The sequence below is a fragment of the Nerophis lumbriciformis genome, linkage group LG33 (assembly GCF_033978685.3).
Source record: "Nerophis lumbriciformis linkage group LG33, RoL_Nlum_v2.1, whole genome shotgun sequence".
NCBI classification, from domain to species: Eukaryota; Metazoa; Chordata; class Actinopteri; order Syngnathiformes; family Syngnathidae; genus Nerophis; species Nerophis lumbriciformis.
In genome coordinates this window covers 1,169,926-1,185,140 of record NC_084580.2, presented here as the reverse complement: position 1 = coordinate 1,185,140, position 15,215 = coordinate 1,169,926, and the positions used below count along the sequence as shown (strand labels likewise).

General features: G+C 40.5%; 1 protein-coding gene across 6 annotated transcripts in view; it reads left to right on the top strand.

Annotated features, from left to right (window-relative positions):
* The first annotated feature begins 410 nt into the window (after positions 1–410).
* Positions 411–15,215, top strand: part of sema6a (sema domain, transmembrane domain (TM), and cytoplasmic domain, (semaphorin) 6A) — a 358,331-nt gene continuing 343,526 nt past the window's right edge. For 5 of the 6 annotated variants that reach the window (XM_061928359.1, XM_061928357.1, XM_061928358.1 and 2 more), the window contains exon 1: positions 411–764. The gene's annotated coding sequence lies outside the window, so the exon portion shown is untranslated. Of the gene's footprint in view, positions 774–15,215 lie in introns of all 6 variants that reach the window. The other variant, XM_061928355.1, reaches the window with a different exon arrangement.

The window sequence follows — 15,215 nt, the reverse complement described above, 5'->3', positions numbered from 1 at the left end:
TCACGCCGCGGCACAGTGGTTGGAAAACACTGCGCTACATCATGTTTAATGTACCCCAATATTTTTTGTTCAAATAAAGCCAATAATGCCATATTTTGTGGTCCCCTTTATTTAGAAAAGTATCGAAAAGTAACGAAATACATTTTGGTACCGGTACCAAAATATTGTTATCGGCACAACACTAATACTTACTAATTAGGGGCCGTTTTTAAACACACCTTGCTTCGTCCTCCCAAGAGTGCAAACTATTATTAGCAGCGTGGCTTTCTCCCTGCCAGTGAGACGCCGCAGCGTAAAAATAGAACTGCACTTGTCCATAACTGGCACTCATTGACACAATAGCCCGGCGTTCTGCGGCCCTGACTCCTCCCACTGCATGTGTGTGCGCGCGCGCGTGCGCGTGTGACAGCTGGGGCTCGCCGGCGCTCCTCCAGTCTCTGCTAAAGAAGCTTCATCCCCAAATAGGATGACCGTCGGCGGCTGCGCGCACCTCCTGGACTCCCGTTTCTTTATGTGGGACTTGAATTTATTTTTATTTTTTTCCCTCTACAGCAGTCTAGTCCATGTTTGTTCCATCTCCTAGTGTGGATTTCGCCATGGATATTCCGATTTAAGCGCGACATGTAAAGACAAAAAAAAAAAAAAGAGAGGAAAAAGTAGCGCTTGTATTGTTGCGAACTGCGTAAACAATCACGTTTTGTGGATTACTAAGTAAACAAGAACCGACTCGTTTACTGGAAGATTTGCCCATTCATGAGCTGAAGGTAAGAATTGTGAGTTTTTTCTTCCAACTTTACTACACGCGTTGTGTCGTTTTTTTCTTCTTCTGCCTTTTAGTCAAGACTGGACAATTTGATTGTGAGTCAAGTGCACCCGGCTCACTTTCTACTTGACTTGATTTCTAAAGACAAGTTTAAAAAATCATGGTGGCTTTGTTGTGTTTTAAAACGTACAACCCATGTGCGTATAATCCCCCTTATGTTGTTGTTTCACCATAAAGAAGTGTCAGTCTCCTATTGTGACCAGAACTTGAGCCTCAATGCAAAAACAACATTACATATTATATTATATAGAATGCCAGAATGCCTTTTTTTAATTGTCACTATAAACAGGTACAATGAGATTAAAAGCAACTCCAGTATCAGTGTGACAGTCTACAAATATGCAAAACATAGGAAGGAAAGAAAAGAAAAATAGTGCAAAAGGAGGTAAGGTGCACAGTCCAGTCCTGAGAATGAATGTTCTGAATGTGTTGTTTAAATATTATACTATATACATATATACAGAAGCATTCAGACTGTGGGTTGAAAGTAAAAAAATAAAAATAAAATCAGTGCCTGTACATTTTTTATATAAATTACATATTAAACATATAACTGTTATTCCATTGGCCGGACAGAGAACAAGAGGATGGGTTTAAAACCCCTGTATTGCATTGTTTATTATTGTTAATGTGTAGTATGAATATGCACAGTAGATCATCTTTATTGAGTTAGTGTTGCTGCAAGGCAGATGGGGTGTGTTCAGGGACCTGCAAGTGCATCATGCATTGGAACCATTAGTGGTCACTATTGCTCTAGTAGTCCACAATATCCAAGGTTGCAATTTTTGTACCAAGGAGAGCGTATATGCACTTAAAAAAAAAAGTTCTATTGTAAAATGTTCCTTTATTCTAGGATTTTTTTTTTTTAGAAAGCATTAAGAAGAGGTGGCCTTGGATGGCATCATCCAGACACTCCCAATGGTTTTCTTCACTCCTTAGCAAGCTATTAAGTGGACCTCTATTTAGATCCGAATACACTTATTTTGTATTAAAACATGTTGAATATATATATATATATATATATATATATATGTATATGTATATATGTATATGTATATGTGAACTCTCATAGGCACTGATTTTATTTTATAGTTTAGCAGCTCTCTGTGTGCAATTTTTACTTTCAACCCACAGTCTGAATGTGTCTGTATATATGTGTATAGTATAATATTTAAACAACACATTCAGAACATTCGTTCTCAGGACTGGACTGTGCACCTTAGCCCCTTTTGCACTATTTTTCTTTTCTTTCCTTATGTTTTGCATATTTGTAGACTGTCGCACTGATACTGGAGTTGCTTTTAATCTCATTGTACCTGTGTATAGTGACAATAAAAGGCATTCTATTCTATTCTATTTTTCTTATTATTTTTGACTCTTATTCAGATCAAATTGATTTGTATTGTCTTCCAAACAGACACTCCCAGTGGTTTTTTTCTCTCTCTCCTAATAAAGTCTAGACTAGGATTATGATAAACATGGGAAATAAATACTCACATTTGTGTTTTGACGCTCATTCAGATCTCTATTAAGGAACTGCGAGATTTTGTATCGTATTCTGTAATATTGCCCACAAGACACTCAAATGTACCCGGAGGCATTTTATTTTTAAGGGCTATCTGAGAGGCTCCGAAACAAACAATAGGCTGACATGTTTTGATATGATTACAGTAAGACTGACCATGGTTTTTGTATTTAGGCTCCTTTGATCCTCCGCAACAATAGTAATGGGGATGGCATTGTGTGTGACTGATGTGAATTGGTTACAGTGTGCATGTGTGCAAGGAAGAGAGTTGGTATTTAAACGTACCACTTGAGGAAAGATGCTGTCTGAATACTGTGCCTTTTGAATAATTGATAAACAGCTTTGCTCCTTTTCAAATGAATTGGCCTCCTTTTCTTTAAACAATGAGGCCAGTCTGTCATTGCCCATTCACCAAAGAGTCAATCCCATGTATGTGTGTTTATGCATATTTCATAAAAGACTTGTTTTATTAATACGCATCCTCAGTGTGTGGGAGCTTGGTAGGATTATTTTCGTTATGATCAGAGAGCCTCAAGGTGCACCAGTCCCTATGGGCTGGTAACAGGCCCCGTCAGTCAAGGCTTTGGGCTACAATTGCCTTTCACGTAAATTTGAGTTCTTTAACAGGGACTGTGGTCGGAAATATTGGTTGACCAGTTAGGACGTCTTTAATGTTGTGTTGGCAATATCATAGCTACAGTTGGGGACGGTGTGGCGCGATTGGGAAAGTGGCTGTGCCAGCAACCTGAGGGGTCCTGGTTTGATCCCCAGCTTCTACCAACCTAGGCACGTCCGTTGTGTCCTTGAGCAAGACACTTCACCCTTGCTCTAGATGGGTTGTGGTTAGCACCTTGCATGACTGCTCCCGCCATCAGTGTGTGAATGAGTGTGTGAATGGGTGAATGTGGAAATAGTGTCAAAGCAATTTGAGTACCTAGAAGGTAGAAAAGCGCTATACAAATATAATCCATTTACCATTTACAGTTTAACCTTGCATACAGCAATAATAACCCCAGAAAGCTAAGGACAGGGGACTTCTCCCTCCACTATTATTCTTATTTTTTTTATTCCAAAGAAGCTACAGCAGAAATTTGATTGTGGTCTCTTTATTTTTGTCAGTTACAGTTTATTTTAAGACGTTCTGCAAAAAGCTTGTCAAAGATTATCTCTATGACAAAACTGTACTGTTTTTACAAATTTGCTGCAGAAATTTTAGTCTCTAGTACGTTTTTTTCAACTGAAATCGCAGGCCACCAGTTGATATAGACCAGATGATGAAAAGGAGAGGACCTAAAATTGAACCTTGAGGAACACTACTGCTAAAGAAGTTAAACAAATGACTAGGGCTGCAACAACTAATCGATTAAATTGATTAAAATCGATTAAAATCGATTATAAAAATAGTTGACGATTAATTTAGTCATCGATTTGTTGGATCTATGCTATGCGCATGCGCAGAGGCTACTTTTTTAAATTGTTTTAATCTTTATTAACCTTTATTCATAAACTGCAACATGTACAAACAGCTGATAAACAATACTCAAAATAAGTATGGTGCCATTATGGTGCCAGTATGCTGTTTTTTTTTCAATAAAATGCTGGAAAGGATAGAAATGTAGTTTGTCTCTTTTATCCGATTACTAATCGATTAATCGAAGTAAAAATCGACAGATTAATCAATTATCAAATTAGTTGTTAGTTGCAGCCCTACACATGACTACTGGTTGCGTCAGAAGTAAATAAGCTACAGCAACTACTTGGTTACATAAAAGACATTACGGATTTTTTTTTCCCAAGGACTTAAAAGGGTGCCTTGAGGAACCCCTCAGTTATGTAAATAACAAGTATGGACCTCAGTGTTCCATGTTTGACAGCAAGGTAAAAATGCAAATGTAAGAATCTGCCAATGTGTTTACAGTGGTCCAAGTTCCTCTATACAGCAGGAGCAATCTCGTGTTTTTAGAAATTTGCTGCAAAAATGTTTGTCTCCCAAGTTTTTACCTGAACTCAGGGGCCGGTATGGTGCCATTCCTGAGCCAGATTTGGCCCCTGGGCCGCCAGTTGAATAGCCCTGGCATACAGTCTATAATCGTCAGTGTCTACGGCAATACTTGTTGACGCTTTTCCATTTGCATGTACTAAGAGGTACTATTCCTTTGTCATTAGTTGGGTAATGACAAAATCAACAGCTTAAGGCTCTGGCTGTTTGAGAAAGACTGGTCTAGTGGGACAGGTCAAAGTTAAGTCGGAGAAAATGCAGTCGTTTATAAATGTATTTAATGTTTCTCTGCGGCCTGGTAGCAAATGCGTCACGGACCGGTACCGGTCCCCGAACCGGTGGTTGGGGACCACTGCCGTACAACACTAATATACATATACATCTATATACATCCTCTGAATACAACCTATATATACCATTAAAAAAACAAACCACCTCCTACTACTATTTTCAGACATTTTTTACACTCTGCCTTCCTAAATTGCTGCATCATTTACGGCGGAAGAGCAGTGAATGAAAAACCTGCTATTATAGCAGGACTGCAGATTAGGGATAATCACCAGAAAGAGTGTGTTTTCTTGCTGTCATATTGAAAGATGCTTTTAGTCTTGTTTTTCAGATTTCCGCAGCAGTCACCTGTGATTCAAAGGAGATGTTATAACAGGCGACCTGTTAGGCTCATCTTTTTTCTAAATGTGATTTCTAAGCGTATTTTCCCTACAAAGCTCCATTCTCTGTATAAGAGATGAGTGTAGGGAATACATACAGAGGCTTTATTCACGGCATGACTCATTGACAATGTAATCAGTTGCTAATCTCTTGCTGTGAAATGTTATCCATGTCGTGTACACATGCAGGACTTTCCAAGCTACACTATATTGCCAAAAGTATTTGGCCAAATGCCTTTACTCACATATGAACTTGAAGTGCCATCCCATGGAATTGTCCAAAATGTTTTGGTGTCCTGGAGCATTCAAAGTTCCTTTCACTGGAACTATGGGGTCAAGCCCAACTACTGAAAAACCAACCCCACACCATAATTCCTCCTCCACAAATTTCACAATTCGGCACAATGCAGTCCGAAATGTAGCGTTCTCCTGGCAACCTCCAAACCCAGACTTGTCCATCAGATTGCCAGATGGAAAAGCGTGACTCATCAGTCCAGAGAAGGCGTCTCCACTGCTCTAGAGTCCAGTGGCGACGTGCTTTACACCACTGTATCCCACGCTTTGCATCGGACTTGGTGATGTATGGCTTAGATACTGCTACCCGGCCATGGAAACCCATTCCATGAAGCTCTCTGCGTACTGTACGTGGACTAATTGGAAGGTCACATGAGGTTTGGAGCTCTGTAGCAACTGACTGTGCAGAAAGTCTTTGCACTATGCGCTTCAGCATCCGCTGACCCCCTCTGTCAGTTTACGTGGCCTACCACTTGGTGGCTGACTTGCTGTTGTTCCCAAACTCTTCACTTTTCTTATAATAAAGTTGACTTTGGAATATTTAGGAGCAAGGACATTTCACGACTGGATTTGTTGCACAGGTAGTATCCTATGACAGTTCCACGCTGGAAATCACTGAGAGGGGCCCATTCTTTCACAAATGTTTGTAGAAACAGTCTCGATGCCTAAGTGCTTGATTTTATACACCGGGCCAAGTGATTAGGACACCTGATTCTCATCATTTAGGATGGGTGGCCAAATACTTTTGGCAATATAGTGTACATGTTGTTTCTCATAAATATGACAAGTCCATGTATAAAAACAAAAAGAGTAGACATCTTTGTCACATTAGAATAAGTGATTGAGCCTGTTGCCAGAAGTGCCAAGAAGCATGAAGAGCTGAGGCAAAAGAGTTATTGTACTGAAATAACGGACTGCAAGTTAATAACCAAATTGGCAGGGTGTCCCGGTGGTGTTTTCGCTCACAGGCCTTGGCAGGCCTTTTGTTGTTGTTCGGAACAAACAAAGTGGAATGCCAGTCCGATTTACTAGCAGAAATGTTCTGCACAGGCCCAACTTGGAATTAAATAAAAGCATCAACATCATGAAGCATTTACAATCAGCTTAAAACATCATGGAATTGTTGTACTTTAATACTGCGCCATAACTTAACATGTGGGAATGCTTTTGACTTTGGTTGACTGTCATTAGTCAAATGGAATGGAGGGGAAGGAATGCATTAACAGAGATAATCCAGAATGCAGTAGCAGTAGCAGAAGCAGGAGGGCTTGACAGCAGATATGGATGATCGGGTGGCCTTGGAAGGCGACACATGTTGTTTACAGTAGATGACATAGTTTGTTTGTTGACACGATAGTTGTTGTTCTTTTTTTTTTCTCCAAAATATTTTTATTGAATTTTGCAGACTGTACAGCACAGCGAATCATGGCAACGACAAGTTGAGGTATCTGCACATTTTACAATATGTAACATGATAAACCCAACCCTTACAATACCCACCCACTCAATTCCCAAGGTAATTGTCCCCAAGTGCCAATAACAGATATAGACACACACGAATACATGCAATAATAGATTGAATCAAAATATATTAAAGATAACTAAATGAATAGATAAGGTAAAATAAATAAATAAATAACACATAGGATATACAATAAAATATAACGTAAAAGTAAATATACACAAGGAACGTTAATCGAGTCGCTTGGGGTGATGTCAAGCTTGTCCCTAATGAGGTCTAAGAGGGTGCCCCAAGTTTTATGGAAAGATGACACAGATCCTTTCTGCGAGAGGTAGTTGTTCTTCTTGTCAGTTGAACCCTCAAGCGGTCCAGGTTGTCATGTCTGTGTTGATCATGTTTTTGTTTTAGTCATGTTTTGTTTTGTTTAGTTATTGTACTCTTTAGTTTCTGGTTGTTCACTCCCTTGTTTTGGTTCCATAGCAACCCATTAGTTTTCACCTGTCACGTCACGCATCTGTTTCACGTTTTGAGTCACGCACCTGTTTTTGTTAATCATGTCTGTGTTATTTAAGCTTTTCTTTTTCTGTTGGTCAGTCTGGCGACATCCGCATTTATGCTCTGCACACTCTGTTTACCTCTGCGCACTTCATGCCATGTCCAAGTACGTTTTTTCGATTCATGCCACAGTTAGCGACTTTTGTTCATGTCCTTAGTTTTTTTGCCCACGTGCAAGTATTTGTTTTCATAGCCAAGTTGTTTTACCTCCGCTGTGAGGGCCTTTTGTTTATACCTTTTTGTATTTTTTTGAGTTAGAATTAAAATGTATTCACCTTCATGCCATGTCTGGTCCAAATCATTTGCACCACGGGAGAACAAATCACGCCATAGTCCTAGTCGTGACACAGGTATGGTTTAAGACTCTTTGTCGTAGTATTCTTTTCGTACAAGAGACAATTATCGGTCATTCTCTGTCAAGCAATCAACTGACATCATTGTGTGCCCTCTGCAGTCTATTCCAATGAAACGTACCATACCACTGCGACCCATCTCTCCAAAGAACGGACGCTGAATGCGTTAAAAATCTGGTCATTTTGTTGTTGGCAGACAATCAAGCCGCCCTCTGACCGTAGTTGGAACACTTTGGGACGCCTTATGGTCCACTATTATGTAAATCTGACTTTAATGATGCTTCGACTAGGGAAGGGGCACCGGTGCCAACGTAAGCGGTAGTAAAGGATAAGCTCTCTGCGCTTCAGTTCTGTACTAACTGAATGCAGCCAACTGCAAAAATGGCTTGGTGGTGATATTGAGCAAGTAACGTTTTAGGGCCCATCTACAGTAAGGTTATCCAAGCTATATACCACCTAACCATATCCTTGTCCACACACACAATGCCACCGTTTAAGACCCCCTCCTCCACCGGCGCAACGCGACCTAGTACGCATGCGCGGAAAATAGTCATAGTCATAGTCACCTTTGCTGTGCACTTCTTTTCAGTGCACTTTACTATATTAGTTTGATGTGCTTTGTGTGCCTTTTACATTTGTTTGCAGTGTTGCTTTGTTTGTAAGTTCTTAAATTAAATTGAACTTATCTGAACAATATCCAGTGTTGTGGTATTTCAATTAACTGGAATCCAGTGTGCTGTGGGGCCCTATTGTAGTGAATCACACCTGAGCCATCATAAATTAATCAAATCTTTAAAAGACACGTGAAAGTAAACAATGTGTAAACATTTTACATCAATCAATCTAGGGATCTAGATATCTGGTCAGGACACTCCTCACTCTTTTGCCTTCACCTTCATTGTCCATTCCTTTTTGGTGACTTTATATACTCTGGACCTAGACGTAGAGTCCGCGACATACATGGCGGACATTAACTGATATAGTCTGCTTTGCCAGTCCAAAAGCATTCGCCGTTTTCCGTAATCTTCCCTCGACAGCCAGGTAATAGAAAGCACACGCTACCTGTTTTGTCACATCCACAGAAACCCGCATTCTCGTTGTCTTTCCTTCGACAAATAGACGGTAAGTAGAATCATAGCTGACCCGGACATTCGAAAGTTCTCTTACCGTCTGAGATGTGTTATATCCGAAATCGTGCGTTTCCTTAGTCCATAGTCAATGAGTCCATACAAAGCTAAGAGCCGGAGATTCATGAAATACACAGCGCACTTACCCGTGTAAAAAAATATCAAAGGAGGTGGACCTTCAACGATGGTTTAGTGTGGCTGACACGATGCTTCGGCTAAATAATTATTCGTTTTAGGAGTTATCCGGCTTAATGTAGACAGGGCCTTATAAGGAATGTAGCGTCCCGACAGAAGAACACAGTTTCTTTTTATACTTGATACTGCCCTTAACACGTCAACAGCAACCCCCATTACACTGCTAGTAGCCACAACAACAACACAGCACTACCTCTTTATGCGCCAATGACGATTACAGTAATTGCATTCACAATTCCCTGTAATTATGAGCATCAATGTTACATAATTTGCTGTTTGCATGTTCTCTATGTTTGATGTACCGTATTTCCTTGAATTGCCGCCGGGTATATAGTATGCGCATGCCTCAATTTACCGCCGGGTCAAAACTCGTTTCGCAAAATAATTAGCGCATGCCTAGAATTACCGCCGGGTCAAACTCGTTTCACAAAATAATTTGCGCATGCCTAGAATTACCGCCGGGTCAGAATTACCGCCGGGTCAAACTCGTTTCGCAAAATAATTAATATATGCCTAGAATTACCGCCGGGTCAAACTTGTTTCGCAAAATAATTAGCGTATGACTAGAATTACCGCCAGGTAAGTCACGTACCTACTACGTTTATATAATTACAATTCTTATTATTAATATTGTGTTAGTTTGTAGTGGTGGAGAGCTGACTTTTTGTTGTTGGAGTTGCGTCTTTCAAAGCGCTTTATTTTGAAAAAATGTTTTATTAATATAGCTGCGTGTGTCAAATATGAGTCATTTTGATGCAGTTGTACGAGTAACATTTCAGAAACAAATCATGAGCTAAGAAAACCTGCTAACAGGCGGTAATAATGTTATTTTAATTGCCTTTTCAGACCCAAACAAAAAGAACTTCCGGGATGATTCATTGTGCTTTAAATTTTTTTGCGGCATTAAGCGATGTCATGATGGTATCCTTACATCACACTCAAATTTATAAGCGCATGCCTAAATTTACCGCATGCCTTTGGTAAATTTGGTGAGAAGAGGTTTTAAATTAATTACCGCCCGGGCGCTAATTCAAGGAAATACGGAACTTATTTTTAAATGTATTACTTTACATTTAATTTATGTGATTAAAGTATTTTGATTACAAATCCGTTCAACTTGAATGTCACAAAATTCCTTACGAATAAAAAGGTTTTTGTGTGGGTTTCTTTTTTTACAAAAATGTACATGTCTTCCATTTTTTAAGTAGATTTTAATGAACACGACCGACACCAGGGCTTGCTGCTCAGCTGCACTTTACTTGTGTTAATGCATCTGACAATACAGGAAATGCAAACGTTGACAATATTTTTCTGCCATCGTCGAGCCCCTACACAAATATAGTACAGAACAAGAAATAGTGAACTTTAAGTTCTTAACGAAACAATAAATGCACTTTTCTGTCGTCGCATGGACGCCTACCTCTCCCGTTATCGTGGACAAAAAGGAAGTAGAAAGGCGTGTCCAACGCATATGAAGAGGCAGGTGTCACAACAATTTTTGCAGTAGTAGGGACAACAAGACAATGGTTCCACATTGACAAAACATCGAACAACCTTCAGGTATTTACATGTAACTTACACATTTTGTGCAATTATAACAATAATACAACATTATAAAATACCTTATTTACATCACATGATTGACCCCGTTTCACCGGCACAAGCACTGTTTAAGCGCCGGCGCGGTTTTTTTAGTTACCGATTTAGTACTAGTATCGGTTAAAATGTAAATGATATCCATCCCTAGTTCTAACTGTAATATGTATCCCTAGAGTTTTTAAAAAAATGTATTTTTACTAGTTTGTTGCACTTTTGAGTGCATAGACGCTGAAGTGGTAACGTTTGAGGTATGAACATAAACAAAACCCTCATGGACATGGTACTGCTGACCAATGACCTGCCCACCACCTCACAGAGGACAGCTTTTTATTTTTTTATTTAAAGAAGGCTTTGCTACAGATTTTAAAGTCAAGCCTGGAGCTCTGCCAACTGTCCTGTCAGTCAGCCACAGACGTGGGAACTATACGTTCGATACCGTATTTTTCGGAGTATAAGTCGCACCGGAGTATAAGTCGCACCTGCCGAAAATGCATAATAAAGAAGGAAAAAAACATATATAAATTGCACTGGAGCCCGGCCAAACTAAGAAAAAAACTGCGACTTATAGTCCGAAAAATACGGTAATTCTTCAGAGAATAGGCTAACCTAGTCTTATGTTGTTGTTAAAATGTGAGTGTAATGTTAGCATTGGAGCTCACAAAGCTATGCTAGTTAAAGTTAACGTTAAAGTACCACAGATAGTCACACACACTATAGGTGTGGTGAAATTACCCTCTGCATTTGAACCATCCCCTTGTTCCACCCCCTGGGAGGTGAGGGGAGCAGTGAACAGCAGTGGTGGCCGCGCTCGGGAATCATTTTGGTGATTTAACCCCTAATTCCAACCCTTGATGCTGAGTGCCAAGCAGGGAGGTAATGGGTCCCATTTTTATAGTCTTTGGTATGACTCGGCCGGGGTTTGAACTCACGACCTACCAATCTCAGGGCGGATACTCTAACGTTACTAACATCAGTGTCCTTCCCATTCCTAATTCTACACATTGTTAGAAATACTACATTGAATAAGAGCCAATGAAAAAACTGCTTCTTGAAGCCACACACAATTCCGTGGTCAAACACTGCTCCCTAGCATTAGTGCTACAGACGCAGAAAACGGTTCCCAGTTAGGCTTTTTTAAAGTGCTTCTGACTGTTTGAATTCCATCTTTAAAGCTATTCTTTGTATTTTGGTGTTCAAGAGTGAAGAACAGACTGGTCAACAAGGTTACGTACGACTCCTCTGTGATCTGGCACAGGATAGGTTTTATTGAAAACAAACCTTTTAGGAAATCAAATGGTCAAAAGGTCTGCAGGGTGCGGCTGAGTCTCTATTCTGCAGGACTAGACCAGCACAAAGCACCTTGATGGCAACAGGAGGTCTCCTGGCCTATTGTGCGCGTTCTTGTTTCTGTGCATACATGTTTGCACAGTGTTGCTGGAGTGTATCCGTCGCTCCTCCCCAGGCTCTAGCGATTGGCACTGCATCTCTCATCTATTAATCATAGAGAGCGCTTGCCTCCCTCTCTCTCTCGTTCAGTTGCCATAGTTTCAGGACCTGTGACAGTGTTTGGGGCCCCGGCTGCCTCCAGAGAGGAAGAGGAATTCAAGGAAAGAGGTGTGACCATGGAGGAAAGGAGGAAATGATAAGTGAGGGGAAGGCAGAACAATTGGAACAGAGCAAGAGGAGGGATGAGGGGAAGCGCTTCAACACCCCGAGCAAGTCCTGGCGCCGTGCATGAGTGTGCTTCAGGAACCAAAATGGATTCCATTTTTATCTCAGCGGTGAACCCTCAGTCGCTTCTTCTCTTCTCCGTGTGCATCTTTTCATGCTCTCCCTCGCAAATGTGCTTCACACAACACACTCTCGCACACACACTCATACACAAGCACCCCCCCGCTGCGGCGGCTTTGCTCTTTGCTTCCGAAAGAGAGCGGAATATTTTTACAGTCAGCTTTAGCAATGGCGTAGTTGTGCTGGTGCTCCTCGAGTGTGTCAGATGCTGCTTATTTCTCCATGTTTACAAGGAGAGAGATAGACGATGATGGGCCTCTGCCTCCTGTTTCATGCTCAGCTGCATGCTTTGATAGTAAATCATGCCAAAATCTCATTCTACTCAATCATGTATAAGAAGGAAGGATATTTACAATGCAGGGAGTACCTGTTTACATTGTACTATATTGCCCATTTGTTGGTCCGACCTTTTGGTCTGTCCACTGGTCTGATGGCTGGTGGGTTGGTCCGTCTGTCTTTTGGTCTGTCAGTCAGTTAGTTCTTTAGTCTGTCAGTCAATTGGTTCAGTCACGTGGTTGGTGCATGTGTTTGTTCGTCCATCCATTAGTCTGTTGGTCAGATAGTCCATTGGTCTGTAAATCAGTCAATTGGTCCTTGAGTCCATTTGCGTACTTATTTGTCTGTTGGTCAGTCATCTGTGGATCAGTCTGTCAATTGGTGAATCCAATTTTCCATTGGTCTGTTGATCCTGTCCATTGGCCTCTCAGTCCGTCCATCCATCCGTCCATGCAGTCTTGGATAGATATTTGTCTGTCCATTGGCCAGTCGGTTTTTTGGGTTGATGCGTCCGTCCTTCTGTCCATTGGTCTGTTAGTTAGTGGGTCGGTCGGTCCTTTGCCCTGTCGGTTGGCCCACATGTACATTGGTCTGTCAGTACATGTGTCCTTTAGCCAGTCTGTCTGTGTGTCCATTTGTTTGTCTGTCCCTTGGCCTTTTTGTTAGTTGTTCTCTCTGGCTGGCCATTGGTCTGTCGGTTGGTGAGTCAGTCTGTCTGTACGTTCATTGCTCGGTCCATCTATCTACGTGTCACCTGGTCAGTCTGTCTTTCTTTCCAAATATCTTTTGTCTTATCTGTCCGTTGGTCTGTCCGTGAGTTGATTAATCTGTCCATCCAATGGTCAGTCCATTCATCTATTAATTAATTAATTAATGTTGACAAACCATCCCAACCCACATCCATAAGTTCTTCTCTCTCTTCCTCTATCTCTTGCAGCATCTTTTTCTTTCTCTCTGCCTCACTATATTTAGATATATGGCCCTTTTTGTATTGAATAAACACTCAACACCACGCGATGCTACTTCCAGAGAGCCTGCTCCTGTTTTGGCTGTAGGCTCTTATTCCCCCCCTTATGACCCTGATCATATCATGTGGGTGCTTTAGTGGCTAAACTTGCTCTAATGTGGCGGTTGCATTATCACCACGTCTCATCGCATCGTGCCCGGCTTGTGAGCATCTCCTTTGGGAGCGTTGGTTGTCGGAGCCAACTGGCAGGCACTCGAATGTGTGTCACACACACTCATACACACGCACACATGTAAGCACATGCATATTTACAAATTGTAGCCATCTTTGTCTTATTGCAAAGCTTGTCGTTGTAAGCGTGGACAGACAGTGGGCTGAAACCCAAGAATACCTGATTGTCTGTGTAACTCTGTACCCACCTCTGTGTATGAACCTTCTGAGCACAAAGGAGGAAGTGACACGGTGAGTGGGCTCATTGTACGGATACACCCGAGGTGCTCTTTTACCTTTTGAAGTAAAGGTGACATCACAGTGGTCACATTCCCAGGTGCAGGAGGTGAATTAATCCTGGAGGTGGGCGTGTTTATCAGCGCATCTGTGGACACAGGCATGCATGCATGAGTGTGTGCTTCAAAGCAGTAGAAAGCTGGTGTGTAAGGTGATCTGTATGCTCATAGTAGAGATCTTACAGGCTCTAATCCTCACTGAATGTGGACCATGCTGCTGCAGCTTCTGCTCCCCGAAGCCACAAGGCTGTCTTCCACATGTGGACCAAACATGGAAGGAGGAAAGCGTTCCCTCTTATTAGTCATGTGTCAATTCCTTCTACAGCCGTCGTCATGGCGCTTGCCGATCCTGTGATACAAACACTCAAAAGTCGCCCTTGAACTGGGCAGTGACCTATTGTCAGGTTGCAAGCTAGCCGAGGGGTCAATAGTAACAAGCATCCCTCAGCTCATCTAACATCCTAATGATGATGACAGATTGGCTGGTGATTGGCCTTCAGCTAATAATAATAATTCCCAGGTGGAGAGTAAAAATGTCGTCGAAATCTAACATCCTGAAGGGAAAAATTATATTTGATTTATTTGAGTTAAATATATTCTTATTTTTATTGTATTGTATTACATATTGTTATTATCTGTTACTTATAATTAATTTAATTTAATGGAATCTAATGTTTAATTTTTTTTATTTTTTATATTATTTATATTTTATTTGATATTATTTTAATATATTCTTGTTTATTTACGAATGTATTTATTTATGAATTATGTAATTAAATTAATTTTGTTATAATTAAATGCATTGAAAAAATTTTAGTTTATCACAGCATATGTTTCTATGATAAACTTGGCATTTTAAATGGGAATTTGTATTTATTTATTTTTAATTAATATTAAAATATTATTTTAAACTTAATCCTGCACAGAGGTTTTTAATTTAATTTAATTTAATTTAATTTAATTCACTTAAGTCACTGATGCAGACAGTTTCAATTTTGTAAAATGTATTTTAATTTTATTGAATTTATATTTTATTTTCTTAGTTATATAATAAGAATGGCATTGCTCAACAGAC